This window comes from Zingiber officinale, chromosome 1A (assembly GCF_018446385.1).
Source record: "Zingiber officinale cultivar Zhangliang chromosome 1A, Zo_v1.1, whole genome shotgun sequence".
Taxonomy (NCBI): Eukaryota; Viridiplantae; Streptophyta; class Magnoliopsida; order Zingiberales; family Zingiberaceae; genus Zingiber; species Zingiber officinale.
Genome location: NC_055987.1, coordinates 31,297,599 through 31,304,277, shown reverse-complemented (window position 1 = coordinate 31,304,277; position 6,679 = coordinate 31,297,599).

Genomic DNA, 6,679 nt, shown 5'->3' with positions numbered 1-6,679 from the left:
TACACAGAGGCAAATTATGTATGACATGTGCATAATTAAACTAATACCAAATACACAGAGGCAAAACCCTAGCTCTGATACCAATTGTTGGTTACTACTCGGAAAACTTAGATGTTCCACTGTACAAAAATTTTGCACAAAGGTCTGAACCTTTTCCTAGCTACCATGTGTTCTTTTAAATTAAATTTTGAATCGCCTGCGGAACTTAACTCGTTTGATCCAAAACTTAATCTATTCGTTCTTTTAGGTTTTGACTTGGGTCTCCTGCGGAACTTAACACGTTCGACCCAAATCACCTTAAGTTATTAATTCTATTAAATATTAATTTCCATAATTGGTTCCCAGTACTGACGTGGCGAGGCACACGACCTTCTTGGATATGGGAGCAACCACCACCGACTAGACAAAACCTTTTATGGAAAGATAATATTTAATTTCCTAAAATAACTTTAGGTTAACCGAAAAGAACAATCAAATCACAAGGGAAAGAAAAACAAAAGAACACTATATCGAAAACAAATTCGAAACTCTAGAATCGTATGCCTCTTGTATTTAGTATTATTTCCAAAAATAACTAGTATGATGCGGAAACAAAAATTACTAGTTATACCTTTTAGAAAAACCTCTTGATCTTCTACCGTATTCCTCTTCTAACCTCGGACGTTGTGTGGGCAACGATCTTCCGAGATGAGAACCACCAAGCACCTTCTTCTTCCTTACAAGTTTCGGCCATCAAAACTTCTTCTAGGATGAAGAGGTTCGGCCACCACCACCATGCTCCAAGGGATACTAGAAACGAGGCTTGCTTTCTCTCCTTCTTCTCCTTCCTTGATCCGACCACAAACAAAAGCTCCACCAAGAGATAAGTTTCAGCCAACAAGAGGAGAGAAGAGTAATAGGGCCGGCCACACCACCAAGGAAAAGAGGGAGAAAAATAGAATAGAGTCGTTAGCCTTGAAGCCTCCTCTACCCCCTCTTTTATAATCCTTGATTCTGGCAAATAAGGAAAATTTAATAAAAATTTCCTTAATTCTTTTTCCATTAAAAAAGAAAAAATATTTAATTAAAATAATTATCTTTCTCAATTTTATTTGGCCGGCCGCATAAAAGCTACAAACAAGGAGAGTTTTAATTAATTAAAACTTCCTAATTTGTCTCCAGAAATTTATAAAATTTCTCCAATAATTTAATCCCTTCATGATTGATTTATAAAAAGGAAATTTAATAAATTAAAATCTTTCTTTTAAACATGTGGATAAAAAGAAAGTTATCTCTAAAAATTAAAATCTCTTTTAATCTACAAATAAGGAAAGATATCAAATCTTTTCTCAATCTTTTGTAGAAACTAATAAAAGAGAATTATTAATTTTTAAACTTTCTTTTAAATCATGAACATGGTTAAAAAGGAAAGTTTTCTTAAAATTTAAAATCCTCCTTTAATCAACAAATAAGGAAAGATTTCAAATTTTAAACTCTCTTTTAAACATGTAGATGATTTACAAATAAGGAAAGTTTTTACCAAAAATTAAAACCATCCTTTTAAACTACAAATAAGGAAAGAGATTAATCTCTTCTCTTAATCTTTTGTAAAAAACTATAAAAGGAAATTTTTAATTTTTAAACTCCCTTTTAAAATTATGATATCCACATAAGAAATAATTTTAATAAAAATCCTTTTTAATATTCTAGTGGCCGGCCACCTGAGCTTGGGACCCAAGCTTTGGCCGGCCACCTACATGGCTCATCCACTTGGTCTTGGCCGGCCCTAGCTTGGGTGTCAAGCTAGCTTGGCCGGCCCCATTGGATGGGTAAGAAGGTGGGTATGCGGTGGGTATAAATCTCTATATACTAGAGGCTACGATAGGGACCGAGAGGAGGAATTGGTTTTGGTCTCCCGAAAATAAGCATCCCGTGTATTGAGTAGGACCATTAGAGGTCGTTCCTTTTATACTGACTTTATAAAGGAACAAAGACCTCAGTTATTATGGAAGTGTGTGCTCTTAATCCTAATATAATAACAAGAACATATGTTTGATATTTATTTCTTTAATTTATCAATGGGTGAGATTTAGTTCGATGAATCAATAAACCCGATAAGTTGGGAAATGGTATCACTTATAGTGTGTGTTGTTGATTATAGAAGGAAACTGTGTCCTAGAGATACTAGGTTGATAATGCCCTAAAGAGGAGCTCATAAAGATTGTCATGTTAAACCCTACAGGTGGACTTAGTCCGACATGACGATAAGGTTGAGTGGTACTACTCTTGGACTTAGATATTAATTAAATGAGTTGTCAGTAACTCACTTAATTAGTGGACATTCGATATCTTAAACACAGGGAGACTAACACACTCATAATAAGAAGGAGCCCAAAAATGTAATTTGGGATTGGTGCGGTAGTTCAATGATAGTTCTCTAGTGGAATGAATTATCATTGATAAAATTAAGTTGTGTGTTCGGGGCGAACACGGGATGCTTAATTTTATCGGGAGACCAAAACCAATTCCTCCTCTCGGTCCCTATCGTAGCCTCTTATTTATAGAGTTCTATACCCACCTATACCCACCTTCTATACCCACCAAATCGGGGCCGGCCAAGCTAGCTTGGGAACAAGCTAGGGCCGGCCTAGGTATATTATTGGGTGGCCAGCTTGAACCCAAGCTAGTAGGGCCGGCCAAATAAAATTAAAAAGAAATTTAATTTTAATTTTTATTATTATGTGGAAGATATATTTTAAAGAGAATTAAAATTAAAATATCTCTCTTGTAAAAGATCTATAAAAGATTAAAGAAAGAGATTAGATCTCTTTCCTTATTTGTAGATTGGAGAGATGTTTTATTTTTTCTCTTTAAAATTATTCACATGTTGATAAAATTAAAATTATAGAAATTTCCTTTTATCAACCATGAAGAGATTTTAAAGAGAAATTTTATTTTTTAAAATTTCCGGAAACAAATTAGGAAGTTTTAATTGTTGATTAAAACTTGTCCTCTTTTGTTTCCAATGATGTGGCCGGCCATCTCAAGTTAATTGGGAAATTTTGTTTTATTTTTCTCAATTAATTCATGTCAAGAAAAATTAAGGAAATTTTATTGTAATTAAATTTCCTAATTTGCCTAGGCCAAGGAATATAAAAGAAGGGGTAGGGGTGCCTTCATGAGACACAACCTCTATTGTTTTCTCTCCCTTTTTCCTTGGTGTTGTGGCCGGCCATTACCCTCTCCCTCTCTTCCTCTTGTGGTGGCCGAATACTTCATCTTTCTTGGAGTTCTTGTGGTGGCCGGATACTACTTGGAGAAGAAGAAGAAGAAGGAGAGAAAGTTAGCATCTCTTGGAGCTTGGTTAGTATTTTGATTTTCTTCTTTGGTAAAGTTCTTCCTTTGTGGCCGAACCTTGCTTGGAGGAGAAGAAGGTGGTTGGTGGTTTCTCATCTTGGAAGATCGTTGCCCACACAACGTCCGAGGTTAGAAGAGGAATACGGTAGAAGATCAAGAGTTTTTTTCTACAAGGTATAACTAGTAATTTCTATTTCCGCATCATGCTAGTTATTTATGGAAATAATACCAAATACAAGAGGCTTACGTTCTAGTATTTCGAATATGTTTTTTCGAAGTTGTGTTCTTTTGTTTCTTTATTTTCCTTGTGATTTGATTGTTCTCTTTGGTTAACCTAAAGTTATTTTAGGAAATTAAATATTAGCTTTCTATTAAAGGTTTTGTCTAGTCGGTGGTGGTTGCTCCCATATCCAAGAAGGCCATGTGCCTCGCCACGTCAGTACTGGGAACCTTTTATGGAAATTAATATTTAATGGAATTAATAACTTAAGGAGACTTGGGTCGAACGTGTTAAGTTCCGCAGGAGATCTAAGTCAAAACCTAAAAGAACAAATAGATTAAGTTTTGGATCAAACGTGTTAAGTTCTGCAGGCAATCCAAAATTTAATTTAAAAGAACACATGGTAGCTAGGAAAAGGTTCAGACCTTTGTACAAAATTTTTGTACAGTGGAACCTATAGGTTTTCCGAGTAGCAACCAACACATTTATGATAAATGTAGTTGTTCAATTAATTTATATTGTAGATAACATGGTGTGTGGTGTCACACACAGAGGATCATGTTATCAGTACCTTATAAATTATAAACAGTAGCTCACGACCATAATGGAAAGGAACAAACCATTGGAAGGTCGTAGTGTAATTAGGTATTAGTTTATCTTAACTATATAATTACACTAGTACACTTAGAGTGTATTGAGTAGGACCATTAGAGGTCGTTTCTTTTATACTGATTTTATAAAGAAACAAAGACCTCAGTTATTATGGAAGTGTGTGCTCTTAATCCTAATATAATAACAGGCACATATATTTGATATTTATTTCTTTAATTTATCAATGGGTGAGATTTAGTTCGATGAATCAATAAGCCCGATAAGTTGGGAAATAATATCACTTATAGTGTGTGTTGTTGATTATAGAAGGAAACTGTGTCCTAGTGATCTAGGTTGAGAATGTCCCCAAGAGGAGCTCATAAGGATTGTCATGTTAAACCCTGCAGGTGGACTTAGTCCGACATGACGATGAAGTTGAGTGGTACTACTCTTGGAGCTAGATATTAATTAAGTGAGTTGTCAGTAACTTACTTAATTAGTGGACATTTGTTATCTTAAACACAGGGAGACTAACACACTCATAATAAGAAGGAGCCCAAAATGTAATTTGGGATTGGTGCGATAGTTCAATAATAGTTCCTTAGTGGAATGAATTATTATTGATGAAATTAAGTTGACGGGATGCTTAATTTCATCGGGAGACCAAAACCAATTCCTCCTCTCGGTCCCTATCGTAGCCTCTAGTATATAGAGATTTATACCCACCGCATACCCACCTTCTTACCCATCATGTATGGCCAAGCTAGCTTGGAACCCAAGCTAGGGCCGCCAAGACCAAATGGATGAGCCATGTAGGTGGTCGGCCAAAGCTTGGATCCCAAGCTTAGGTGGCCGCCACTAGAATATTAAAAAGATTTTATTAAAATTATTTCTTATGTGGATATCATGATTTTAAAGAAAGTTTAAAATTAAAAATTTCCTTTTATAATTTTCTACAAAGATTAAGAGAAGAGATTAATCTCTTTCCTTATTTGTAGTTTAAAAGGATGGTTTTAATTTTTGGTAAAAACTTTCCTTATTTGTAAATCATCTACATGTTTAAAGAGAGTTTAAAATTTGAAATCTTTCCTTATTTGTTGATTAAAGGTGGATTTTAAATTTTAAGAAAACTTTCCTTTTAATCATGTTCATGATTTAAAGAGAGTTTAAAATTAAATATTCTCTTTTATAAGTTTCTACAAAAGATTAAGAAAAGATTTGATATCTTTCCTTATTTGTAGATTAAAGAGATTTTAATTTTAGAGATAACTTTCTTTTATCCACATGTTTAAAGAAAAATTTTAATTTCCTTTTTATTAACCAATCATGAAGGGATAAAATTATTGGAGAAATTTTTATAAATTTCTAGAAACAAATTAGGAAGTTTTAATTTTTGTTTTAATTAAAACTTTCCTTGATTTGTGGATTGAAGGTGGCCGGCCAAATAAGTTGGAAAAAGGAAATTAATTTTTAATTAATTTTTCTTTTTCATGGCAAAAGAATTAAGGAAGGTTTTATTAATTTTTCCTTATTTGCCAAGACCAAGGATTATAAAAGAGGGGATAGAGGAGGCTTCAAGGTGAACAACTCTATTCTTTTTCTTCCTCTCTTTTCTTCTTTGGTGTGGCCGGCCCTATTTCTCTCCTCTCCTCTTGTTGGCCGAAACTTATCTCTTGGTGGAGCTTTTGTTAGTGGCCGGATCAAGGAAGGAGAAGGAGAGAAAGCAAGCCTCGTTTCTAGCATCCCTTGGAGCATGGTGGTGGTGGCCGAACCTCTTCATCCTAGAAGATGTTTTGATGGCCGAAACTTGCAAGGAAGAAGAAGGTGCTTGGTGGTTCTCATCTCGGAAGATCGTTGCCCACACAACGTCCGAGGTTAGAAGAGGAATACGGTAGAAGATCAAGAGGTCTTTCTAAAAGGTATAACTAGTAATTTTTCTTTCCGCATCATGCTAGTTATTTATGGAAATAATACCAAATACAAGAGGCTTACGATTCTAGTATTTCGAATATGTTTTTCGAAGTTGTGTTCTTTTATTTTATTTTTCCTTGTGATTTGATTGTTTTTTTCGGTTAACCTAAAGTTATTTTAGGAAATTAAATATTAGATTTCTATAAAAGGTTTTGTCTAGTCGGTGGTGGTTGCTCCCATATCCAAGAAGGCCATGTGCCTCGCCACGTCAGTACTGGAAACCAATTATGGAAATTAATATTTAATGGAATTAATAACTTAAGGTGATTTGGGTCGAATGTGTTAAGTTCCGCAGGAGATCCAAGTCAAAACCTAAAAGAACAAATAGATTAAGTTTTGGATCAAACGTGTTAAGTTCCGCAGGCGATCCAAAATTTAATTTAAAAGAACACATGGTAGCTAGGAAAAGGTTCAGACCTTTGTACAAAATTTTTGTACAGTGGAACCTCTAGGTTTTCCGAGTAGCAACCAACACCAACTACTTCATGGACCTCATGAACAGAGTATTCAGAGAATACTTAGATAAGTTTGTTATCGTATTCATCGACGACATCCTTATCT